The following is a 12895-nucleotide window of genomic DNA, read 5'->3' as shown; positions in this document are numbered from 1 at the left end:
CCATGGTATAGTTTTCTTTTGTTAAAGCGGATCTCATGTTTAAAAAATATTTCTACTAAGGTATAATTTATAACGAACTGCTCAGTTCTTCAGTGTGTTATTCTCTCAGCTCTGATGAATGCAATCAAGGCATAGAACATATTATCACCCTCCCTTTTCAAAAATGTCAGAATTGCTTTGTGATCTGAAGTCTCTCCCTGCCTATGCCTATTTTTGCCCTCTCCCCTTTCCGGGCATTCCCCCCAATAAAGCTCTTGTATGTTTAATTTTGTTTCTGTGTTTTGGAGGACTAAAATGGACACAGGTGGTAACAGAAGTAGAATGTGGAAACAGATGCCTGGGGACCCATGGGGGGACTTTGCATTTCTCTTCCCTCAGCCGTGGGTTCCGCAGGGCTAAAAGTCCTGTTCCCACTGGGGATGTGCTCTTGCCAGGACACAAAGCTGATCACCTGCCTATGTCACTGGGACACTTTGAGCTGCTCACATCCTAGAACATCCTTCTCCTAGTGAGAAGTGGAGCCCTCATCTTAGCAGGAATATTGACCCCAGTCATCAGAAGATCTCAGAGCTGCTTTCACAAAATAGGGGCAGGGAGGAATATGTGTGGAAACTCTTTTTTTTTTTAATGTTTATTTTTGAGAGAGAGGGGGGAGAGAGCGAGACAGAGAGAGAGACAGAGAGAAAGGGAGACACAGAATCTAAAGGAGGCTCCAAGCTCTGAGCTGTCATCACACTGCCCGATGTGGGGCTCAACTTCACGAACTCACGAGCCATGAGATCATGACCTGAGCTGAAGTTGGATGCTTAATCGACGACAGACTCGCTCTTCGTGCCCACTACAGGATTAGTCTAATAGGCAGCTTTGACTTGGGGACTTGTTACCATGCTGGTCAGAAGTTTGTGGACTGGTGCTCTTCCTACATAACCCTTCCTTCCCTCTTCCTGTTGACAAGTGTTGGACCTAAATTGCTGTCTGAAAGCACCTGCTGACTTCTGGTCACTCGCCCTTTATCCCTCACAGGTGCTTTCCCCAGTCATCACCTTGCATGCTCAACCCTGAGCCTGCAGCTCAGAGGACCTGACCTGGCACTTCGAGGTCACTGGAATTGACCATCTGATTCTCCTCTGTATTTAAAATTGTCCCTCCCATAGGGCCTGGAGGCAATGTCATTTTTTACTCTTTCATTCCTAAGCATAACTGTCCCTGTCTCCAACTTCCATGAGGATAATTAGCCTCCCTCCCCAGGCTCCTCAGTGATTCAGACAGACACCTGACCAATCCCTAACACCAGATGGGTCAGCACCCCAGAGTAAATACAGTGCGAGCTCATACCGAGGCCCCAAATGAAGAAGCCATGTTGCACCATTCGTGGACAGCTTTGCCCAGAGGGCTCAGTTACTGAGCAGAAGGCTCATGCTCTCTTACGGAAATTGCAAAAAAGCTCAGAGAAGCTATTTCCTAGAAATCAGGGTTCCTACATTATTCTTTCAGGAATCTGTGCAATTATGCCAAGTTAGGGGCCTACCCCAGGCTGATACACTTTTAATTACAAATATACAAAGGGCTTATATTCTTGAAGAGTGTTGTATATATACAATACTATATACATATACACACATACATACTTATATACACGCTCATATACCTATAAACACATATATGTAATTGTTAAACATGTAATTCATGTATGTATAATTTACATAATTGCATAGAAAATACCCCATATAAAATATAGAATGACTGCTTTATAGAAATTTTACAAACATCCCCTTTCTTTTGTTCTCTTCATATCCTAGCAGAAGAATATCAGAAACTTTACAAGGGCGATAATACGGTCTGACTTCTCAATCTGCCACCAGAAGGATAAAATTTATCTTCTTTCAACACTCCACCCAGACACATTCTCAGAATATATAGAGAAGGTATTGGACTTAAAACGTAGTCACATTTTTGTGTTACAAATTTGAAAGCTCTGACTTTCAAATTTGCAAGACTCAAGGCATTACTCTAACCAAATTATGCCCCTTTTGGAAAGCAGGGAACAGAGAGAAGGAACTAAAGCTGCTTTGCATAATACAGCTAGCTATTGGCCATATTGTGAGAGGGAGGTAACTTGGAAAGTGTGAGACAATTGGGAGACACATTCTCTTTCTCCTTTGAGATTTACACTATATTGTCTCAGAACTATTATTTCTCTGTGTTCTGTGCTGAACTGTTGACAGAAGAGAGCGGGGTGTCTGAAAATTACAACTGCAGAGTCTATCCCTGAAGGATTGGGGGTGAAAATGGGTATCCCCGAATATGCTGCCAAACCACATGCTCCAGCATTTCCACCTCATGCTCTCCAAGGTATGATTCCAGATCAGACTGTGGAAAGTGTGCCCCAAGTACAGGGCAGGGGTTCTGGAGTAAGATCAATCCCTACTAGAAGGCCTTGGTATTTTGGATGGAAGGCAGAGGGGATAGGAGGTGAGTAGGAGATCTAAATTAGGAGTTGGGGTGGGGGCCTTCATAAGGAGTTTAATTTCCTGGGCACATAGTTTTAATCATACCCCTTCTACACTGAATTCCTTTGGGTTTCTTCTAAATCCTTCCGTGTAGTCTGATCTACCTGGAGGATATTGTGGGGTGGTTTCTTGGCGGACAACGAGGTCAACCTTCCCCTGGTGCCTGAGGAGAGGGAAGTGGAGCTGTAGGCAGTGGCTGGGGGTGGGGGTGGGGGTAAGGAGGGATGCCCCCCAGGACAGTCAGGGACAGGGCTGAAGAACTACTCACAGGAGAGTTAGCAGATAGAAACTCTGACTTCCTGATATTTACCAGGAAACAAGAGAACCGAGTCTGGAGGCTGTCAGTAGTGGTCTGCACAGGGTGAGGAACACCAGTAGGAGACCGTGAGCCAAAGAACAGAGCTGTTGACTATAGTACTCTGCACAATTGTCCTATGACACTAAGCAGGGCTGCCTGTGCCATGTTTTGCTGTGGGACAAAAAGAGGCCCAGAATGTTACAACATTCTGAGATTACTTTTTAAGAACTGCCTCCCTGGAAGGAAGGAGAGAACTCCTCCGACGGTTGGGCGGTCCCACAGACAGAGTGTCTTACCACATCAAAACATAGAACTTCTTTTCTTAATGATTATGACCTTAGACCCCTTCAGAGTGTCCCCTGGTTTCAGCAGAGGAGAAAGATAACACTGAGATAAAGCAAACAGACGCTATACTACCCCATAAGGAAAAGGTGGCCCCTGTAATTCTAAGTCAGCAAACTTGAAAAGGGCTCTTTGAAAAAGCAATTAACAAGTCTTTGAAAAAGCTTACACTGTGAGCCAAGTAAGTCACTAGGGATCTATTTTATTTCTAGCAGTTTATCTCTTTCTCTAACCACTCACTACTCTTATCTACTCAAACTGCTATATTATTTTAGAGGGGCCAATTTCTTCCTCTCAAGTAGCAATCTCTTTCTGTAGCTCCTAGACGAGTGTTAAGTGTGAGTAGCAGGGACACTATGAAGAATTGTCTGTATTAATTTGAGGTTATTTATGAAAAAATAATAGAATGGATATGATCTAGTATTAAGCCGCAGATTAAAGGCAGAAACATGTCGCCACCTTTACCTATCTGGAAGCTGTCAATAACTATGTGTGGTACTGATTTAAGAAATGGTCAAAATTTTAAGTAAAAAGAAGCTGATAGTGTAAAATTTACTTCAGGCAGTGTTAACAATTCTTTATTTTTTATTTGACCAATATGAATGAAATGCACAGCGGAATCAAGGGGCTGGGCCTCTTCTTGTAGGAGTATTTGAAATAGATGGGGGTCAACAGTTCTTTTCACATAAGATGTGTTATGAGAGCCCAACAAGGGGCTCGAACTCACAGACCATGAGGTCATGACCTGAGCCAAAGTCAGACGCTTAACAACTAAGCCACCCAGGTGCCCCTAATTATTGTAGTTTTAAAAATCCTATTTTATCGGGGAGCCAGGGTGACTCAGTTGGTTAAGCATCCAACTCTTGATTTCAATTTAGGTCATGATCCCACAGTCATGGAATTGAGTCCCTGGGTGTGGAGTCTACTTCAGATTCTCTCTCTCCCCCTCTCTCTCTGCCCATCTTACATACTCGTGCTTTTGTGCTCGCACTCTCAAAAAAAAAAAAAAAAAGTCATGGGGCGCTTGGGTGGCTCAGTCAGTTGAGTGCCTAACTTCAGCTCAAGGTCATCATCTCACAGTTTGTGAGTTTCAGCCCTGAATTGGGCTCTGTGCTGATGGCTCAGAGCCTGGAGCCTGCTTCAGATTCTGTGTCTCTTCTCTCTCTCTCTGTTCCTCCCCTGCTTGTGTTCTCTCTCTGTCTCTCTCAAAAATAAATAAATAAACTTAAAACAATAAAAAGAATCATATTTCATCAATTCTGTTTTTAAGTGGCAGAGCCTGATGTGGGGCTCGAACTCATGGACTATGAGATCATGACCTCAGCCATCCGAAACCGAGACTCAGATGCTTAACCTACTGAGCCACCCGCCGTTCCCATATATTTCATCAGTTCTAAGATACATGTTTTTTCCCAGTTTAAGACTTCTTAGCATCGACAGTATTCATTGATCCCTGTTGACCTCCTACAACCTGCTGTAGCTGGCATGCACAGGACATGCAGGTCAACCTGGGCATCACTATTCACATTGTCTCTTCAACAGAGTTAGGTACGTTGTTGGAAAGGTACATATCGAGTTTAGTAAATTTACCATTGTAACCACTTTTAAGTGTACAGTTCAGTGGCATTAGGTGCGTTTGTATTGTTGTATAACCCTCACCACCATCCATCTCCAGGACTTTTCCATCATGCCAAACTGAAACGCTCTCCATTAAGCACTAATCCCGTTTTCATCTCCTTCCCACCCTGGTAAGCACTGTCCACCTCCTTTCTGAATTTTGACTAATCTAGGTAACTCATCTAAGTGGCTTCATACAGTATTGGTCCTTTTGTGACTGGCTTATTTCACTTAGCATAATGTCTTAAGATTAATCCATGTTATAGCATTTGTCACAAGTTCCTCCCTTTCTAAGGCTGAATGAAATTCCATTATATGTATATATCACATTTTGTTTATCCATTCATCCCCTGGTAATTTACAATGCTTCTTAAAAAGCAGCTTGACTGAGATATGATTGACATAGAGTAAACTCAACACGTTTCAAGTATACTCTTTCTCCTCCTCTGCACACACACGTACATCGATAAAGCCATCACCACTGTATGGCATTACAAAAAGGTACAAGGGCATAGATCACGTATTAGAGAAGCAAATGTTCATTGATGGAGGAATGACCAAAATCTGATATTTTCTTGCAAGGCACCAACAAAATATTTTGTTTATTTTTTTTATAGAATCTTTTTTTTTTAATGTTTATTTTTAAGAGTAAGCATGAGTACGGGAGGGGCAGAGAGGGAGGGTACAGATGAGCTGTAGTGGGCTCCATGCTGAGAGCAGCGAGCTCAGTGTGGGGCTCCAACTCATGAGCTGTGAGATCATGACCTGAGCTGAAGTCAGATGCTCAACCGACCGAGCCACCCAGGTGCCCCATGTGAAAGATTAGAAAGAGGATTAGCTATAAGGCCATAACAACTTTGTTACAGACACTTTCCTAGGCCGAGCACTGCACCCAAAAGCAGGAAGAATTGCCCAATTCTTCAGAACAAGTTTCAAAGCAATGACTTGTGTGACTGATTCATGCATCATTATTGAGCCATCATTAAGGAGTTGATCAGTCATCTTTGAGGAGCTTCCTATGGATTTAGAACAGAAGTTGCTCAATTTCCAGAGACAAGGGACTGAGTTGGGCCCCAAACTAAAACTACAAATGTAGTCACCTACGAAATGCTACCTAAACCCTGCAGTTCTTCAGCAGCCTCAAAAATTATACTGTCAATGTTAAAGGTTCCAGGGAAGGCAAGACGCTGAGCACTGGCATTTGAGCCTGAGTAAGTGTGAAGGAGCTCTTTAAGCAAAAACATTCTAAATGACCAGAAAGCTCTGTGTCTGGCTCTCATGGCAGCCTTTGTTCTTCCTCGGCGGGTCATCAAATAACAAGAGATCCTATGACCAACAGTATCTTCGATTCAAAGAAATGTGGTAATTAGGAAAAGACATGAAAAGTAGCTTCAAGCTTCTAAGTGAGACATTTCTGGTGGTCATCTCCTTCTTGTGATGCATGGGTCTCCTTAGTCCTCAGTCTCAGGAGAACGCAGGCAGAGCCAATGCGGGATGATGGGATTGCACCTGGTCTAAAGGTCCACCTGGTCTACCACACCTACATAGTCCTATTTACATAGTACTACTACTCCAAGCTGATATATTTAAATACATTTTTTTAAATGTTTACTTTTGAGAGGGGGAGAGAGACAGGGTGTGAGTGGGGGAGGGGCAGAGAGAGAGAGGAAGATACAGAATCTGAAGCAGGCTCCAGGCTCTGAGCTGTCAGCACAGAGCCCAATACGGGGGCTCAAACGCCAACAGCGAGACCATGACCTAAGCAGAAGTCGTCCACTTAACCCGACTGAGCCACCCAGGCGCCCCATACATTTAAATAAATTTAAATGATCACTTCGGACTTTACTTGAATTTCCCGTGGTCTTAATCCGTTCCTTTTCACGGGGCTTTTTTGCCTGCGTTGTCTAGGCAGAGGAAAACAGTGGTTCACCAGAAATGATCAGGGCGCTTGTGACAGAGACTTCCATGTTTATTTTGCACAGGTACAAATAAGCATTGCCTGAGAACTGGATTTGGCATATTGTGTGAAGAGGAGAAAAGTTAAACAACCGGCTCTTCATACCTTTCAGCTACTGAATAAAAGAGCTCAGTCTCTCTCACACACCAATGTATGCTTAACTGCCTCCCTTCTCATTGCTGGGTTTTATGCATAGCGCTCGAGAAAGGTGGAAGGTGTGTAGTTCTATTTAACCCTTCTCCATTCTGTGACAACTGTGCCATAGAGAGTGCGAAGTAGCAAATTGCCTGCAGAAAAGTGGTCTTGATAAGATCAGTTCAGCGAAGAAAAAGAAAATATTTGATTGAACTTATCAGATTCTAGTTTTTGAAAACAATCCACACTGCGTTTTATTGATTGAGCCTCTATGACTGTGAAGACATTGGGCCTTGTTAATATGCAAAACTCTAGGAAATAGTTGGTTTGTTTTTTTATCCTTTCCCACCCTCTCCTCCCCTACACCGCCACTCTGGAGACCAGGAAACTAAGCCTCAGAGGAGTTAAGCAACTTGTCCAGGATCTCACAGCTGTGAAGTGGGGACTGGGTGGTGATGGTTATTTTATTGCCATACAGTAGACCTATAACATTATATTAGTTTCAGGTGTGCACCATGATTGAAATTTGTATACATTGTGAAATTGTCACCAGAATAAGCCTAGTAAACTCCTGTCACCTCACATAGTTACAATTCATTTCCCCAGTGATTAGAACTTTTAAGAACTCTCCTCTTAGCAGCTTTCAAATATACAGTACAATATTATTAACTCCAGTCCCCAGGCTGTATATTACATCCCTGTGACTTATAACGGGAAGTTTGTACCTGTTGACCACCCTCACCCCTTTCTCCCAACCCATACCTCTTGCCTCTGGCAACCACCAATCTATTCTTTGTACTCAAGAGTGAGTTGTTTTTTTTTTGTTTGTTTATTCAAATTCCACATATAAGTGAGATCATACAGTGTTTGTTTTTCTCTGACTTATTTCGCTTAATATAATGCCCTCAGGTTCCATCTGTGTTTTTACAAATAGCAAGATTTCCCTTTTTATGGCTGAATGATCTTACGTTGTAGATAGATAGTAGGTGTTTTTCTTTTTTCTTTTTAAAATTGAAGTGTAATTGACATACAATGTTATGTTTCAGGTGGAGGACATAGTGATTTGGCAATTCTGTATATTACACAGTGCTCACCATAAGTGCAGTTACCACCTGTCACTATACAAAGTTACTACAATATTGGGGCGCCTGGGTGGCTCGGTCGGTTAAGCGTCCGACTGCAGCTCAGGTCACGATCTCGCGGTCCGTGAGTTCGAGCCCCGCGTCGGGCCCTGGGCTGATGGCTCAGAGCCTGAAGCCTGCTTCCGATTCTGTGTCTCCCTCTCTCTCTGCCCCTCCCCCGTTCATGCTCTGTCTCTCTCTGTCTCAAAAATAAATAAACGTTAAAAAAATAAAAAAACAAAGTTACTACAATATTATTAACTGTATTCCCCATGCTGTACTTTACATCCCTGTGACTGACTTAATTTTATAACTGGACGTTTATACCTCTTAATCCCTTTCACCTATTTTGCCATTCCCACAACCCTCTGGAAACCACTAGTTTATTCACTATGCTTAGGAAACTGTTTCTGGCGTGTGTGTGTGTGTGTGTATGTGTTATAGGTTCCACATATAAGTGCAATCGTATGGTATTTGTCTTGTTTGTGTGTCTGATTTATTTCACTTAGCATAATACCTTCTAGTCCATCCATGTTGTCACAAATGGCAAGATCTCAATCTTTTTACGGTTGAGTAATATTCCTTTGTGTGTATAGATACTATATCTTCCTTATTCATTCATCTATTGATGGACGTTTAGGTTGCTTCCACATATCGGCTATTTTAATTAGTGCTGCAGTAAACATAGGGATATATATATATATATATCTTTTTGAATTAGTGTTTACGTTTTCTTTGGGTAAATTCCAAGCAGTGGAATTATTGGATCATATGGCATTTTCATTTTTGTTTTGTTTTGTTTTTTTAAGGAACCTCGATACTATCTCCCAGTGGCTACATCAATTTACATTCCCACCAACATAGCATGAAGATTTCCCTTTCACTGCATCCTTGTTAACCCTTATTTTTTTCTGGTCTTTCTTTTTATTATTATTTTAGAGAGAGAGCATGTACATGAGCTGGGGAGAGGCAAAGGGGGAGAGACAGAATCTGAGGCGGGCTTCACGCTCAGTGCAGAGTCTGACCTGGAGCTTGATTCCATGACCGTGGGATCATGACCTGAGCCAAAGAGTCGGACACTCAATCAGCTGACCCACCCAGATGTCCCTCTTGTCTTTTTGGTATTAGCCATTCTGACATGTGTGGGGTGATATCTCATTGTGGTTTTGATTAACATTTCCCGTTGATTAAAGATGTTGAGCATCTTTTCATGTGTCTGTTGGCCATCTCTACGCCTTCTATAGAAAAATGTCTATTCAGGACCTCAGCCTCTTTTTTAATCAGACTGTTTTTTCGTGTTGAATTGTAGTACTTGTTTACATGTTTTGGATATTAACCCTTGTTAGATATATCATTTGCAAATATCTTCCCCCATTCAGCAGATTGTCTTTTCATTTTGTTGATGGTTTCTTTCATTGTGCAAAAGCTTTTTATTTTGGTATAGTTGTAGTAGTTTCTTTTGCTTTAGTTTCCCTTGCCTGAGGTGACATATCTAGAAAATGGTGCTAGGCCGATGTCCAAGAGATCACTGCCTATGTTTTTTCCGAGGAGTTTCATGATTTCAAGTCTCACATTTAGGTCTTGATTCCACCTTCTGTTTGTGTACAGTGTAAGAAAACGGTCCAGTCTTATTCTTTGCTCGCTGTCCAGTTTTCCCAGCACCATTTTTTGAAGCGACTATCTTTTCCCCAGTGTATATTCTTGCCTCTTTTGTCATAGATTAATTGACCATATAAGTGTGGGTTTATTTCTGGGCACTGTCTTCTGTTCTATTGATCTATGTGTCTGGTTTTGTGCTAGTACTACACTGTTTTGATTACTATAGCTTTGTAGTATACCTTGAAATCTGGGATTGTGGTACTTCAAGCTTTGTTTTTCTTTCTCAAGCTTACTTTGGCTTTCATGGTTCTATACAACTTTAGGATTATTTATTCTAGTTCTGTTAAAAATACTACTGGTATTTTGATAGGAATTGCATTAAATATATAGATTGCTTTGGCTAGTATGTACATTTTAACAATATCAATTCTTTAAGTCCATGAGCATGGTATATCTTTCCATTTATTTGTGTTCTTTTCAATTTCTTTCATCAGTATCTTAATTTTTTTTTAATATTTTTAACGTTTTTTATTTATTATTGACAGACAGAGACACAGAGTGTGAGCAGGGGAGGGGCAGAGAGAGGGCGACACACAGAATCCGAAGCAGGCTCCAGGCTCTGAGCTGTCAGCACAGAGCCTGATGCAGGGCTCGAACTCACCAACTGTGAGATCATGACCTGAGCTGAAGTCGGTCGCTTAACCAACTGAGCCACCCAGGCACCCCAGTGTCTTAAAGTTTTAAGAACAGTTCTTTCACCTCCCTGGCTAAATTTATTTCTAGGTATTTTATTATTTTTCATCCAATTATAAATGGGATTATTTTTTATTTTTTAAAAGTTTGAGAGAGAGAGTGTATGTGCAAGTGGGGGAGGGGGGCAGAGAGAAAGGCAGAGAGAGAATACCAAGCAGGCTTCTAGCTATCAGCATGGAGCCTAATGCGGGGTTCAGTCTCGCAAACCATGAGATCAGGACCTGAGCTGGAACCAGGAGTTGGACGCTTAACCAACTAAGCAACCCAGGCACCTCTATAAATGGGATTATTTTTAAAATTTGTCTCTCTGCTACTTTGTTATTAGTGTGTGGAAATGCAACCAATTTCTATATATTAACCCTGAAACTTTGCTAAATTCATTTGTTAGTTCTAATAGTTTTTTGGTGGAATCTTTAGCATTTTCTATATATAGTATCATGTCATCTGCAAATAGAGAGTATTGCATCCTTACCAATTTAGATACCTTTCTTGTTTTCTTGCTTAATTGCTCTGGCCAGGACTTTGAATACTATGTTGAATACAAGTGATAAGAGTGTAAATCCTTATCTTGTTCCTGATGTCAGAGGAAAAGCTTTTAGCTTTTCACTATTGAATATGATGTTAGCTGTGGGTTTGTCATATATGGCTTTAATTATGTTGCAGTATATGCCTCTAAACCCACTTTGTTTGGAATTCTTTTTTTGAATGTATATTTCATTTGGTTTATTCATCTCTTTGGGGGGGCTTTTTATTTTATTTTTTATTTTTTAAAATGTACATCCAAATTAGTTAGCATATAGTGCAATAATGATTTCAGAAGTAGATTCCCTAGTGCACCTTACCCATTTAGCCCATTCCCCCTCCCACAACCCCTCCAGTAACCCTCAGTTTGTTCTCCATATTTATGAGTCTCTTCTGTTTTGTCCCCCTCCCTGTTTTTATATGATTTTTGTTTCCCTTCCCCTTATGTTCATCTGTTTTGTCTCTTAAAGTCCTCATATGAGTGAAGGCATATGATTTTTGTCTTTCTCTAATTTCACTTAGCATAATACCCTCCAGTTCCATCCACGTAGTTAGAAATGGCAAGATTTCATTCTTTTTGATTGCCAAGTAATACTCCATTGTATGTATATACATATATACATATATATATATATGTATATATGTATATATATATACATATATATATATATATATATATGTATATATATATAACACATCTTCTTTATCCATTCATCCACCGTTGAACATTTGGGCTCTTTCCATATTTTGGCTATTGTTGATAGTGCTGCTATAAACATGGGGGTGCATGGGTCTCTTCGAAACAGCACACCTGTATCCTGTGGATAAATGCCTGGTAGTGCAATTGCTGAGTCATAGAGTAGTTCTATTTTTAGTTTTTTGAGGAACCTCCATACTGTGTTCCAGAGTGGCAGTACCAGCTTGCATTCCCACCAACAATGCAAAAGAGATCCTCTTTCTCTGCATCCTCGCCAACATCTGTTGTTGTTTGAGTTGTTAATGTTAGCCATTCTGACAGGTGTAAGGTGGTATCTCATTGTGGTTTTGATTTGTATTTCCCTGATGATGAGTGATGTTGAGCATTTTTTCATGTACCGGTTGGCCATCTGGATGTCTTCCTTAGAGAAGTGTCTATTAATGTCTTTTGCCCATTTCTTCACTGGATTATTTGTTTTTTGGATGTTGAGTTTGATAAGTTCTCTATAGATTTTGGATACTAACCCTTTATCTGATATGTCATTTGCAAATATCTTCTCATATTCTGTTGGTTCCCTTTTAGTTTTGCTGATTGTTTCCTTCGCTTTGCAGAAGATTTTTATTTTGATGAGGTCCCAGTAGTTCATTTTTGCTTTTATTTCCCTTGCCTCCAGAGATGTGTTAAGTAAGAAGTTGCTGTGGCCACGATCAAAGAGGTTTTTGCCTGCTTTCTTCTCGAGAATTCTAATGGCTTCCTGTCTTACGTTGAGGTCTTGCATTCATGTTGGGAATTTTTATCAGAAAAGTTGAATTTTATCAAATACTTTTTTGGCATCTATTGAGATGATCTATGATATTTATCCTTCATTTTGTTATTTGGTGTATCAAAGTGATTGATTTGCAGATACTGAATCATTTTTGTATCCCTGGAACTTGATCGTGTAATGTGATTCTCCTAAAGTATTGTTGAATTTTGTTTGCTAATAATCTGTTGAGGATTTTTGCATCTGTGTTCATCATGGATATTGGCCTGTAACTTTTTCTTGTAATGTCCTTGTCTCATTTTAATGTTACAGTAATGCTGGACTCATAAATGAATTTGGAAGTGTTTCCTGCTCTTCTAACTTTGGGATAGTGTGAGGAAAAAAAGTATTCTTCAAATGCTGAGTAGAATTCATCAGGGAAACCATCTAGTCCTGGACTTTTGTTTCTTGGGAAGCTTTTGATCACTGATTCAGTCTACTCACTAGTAATTGGTCTGTTCAGATTTTCTATTTCTTCCTAATTCAGTCTTAGTGGGTTTTATTTTTCTTGGAATTTATTCATTCCTTCTGGGTTGTTTAAA

The sequence above is a fragment of the Panthera onca genome, chromosome B3 (assembly GCF_046562875.1).
Source record: "Panthera onca isolate mPanOnc1 chromosome B3, mPanOnc1 haplotype 2, whole genome shotgun sequence".
NCBI classification, from domain to species: domain Eukaryota; kingdom Metazoa; phylum Chordata; class Mammalia; order Carnivora; family Felidae; genus Panthera; species Panthera onca.
Note: the sequence above shows the minus strand (reverse complement) of the source record.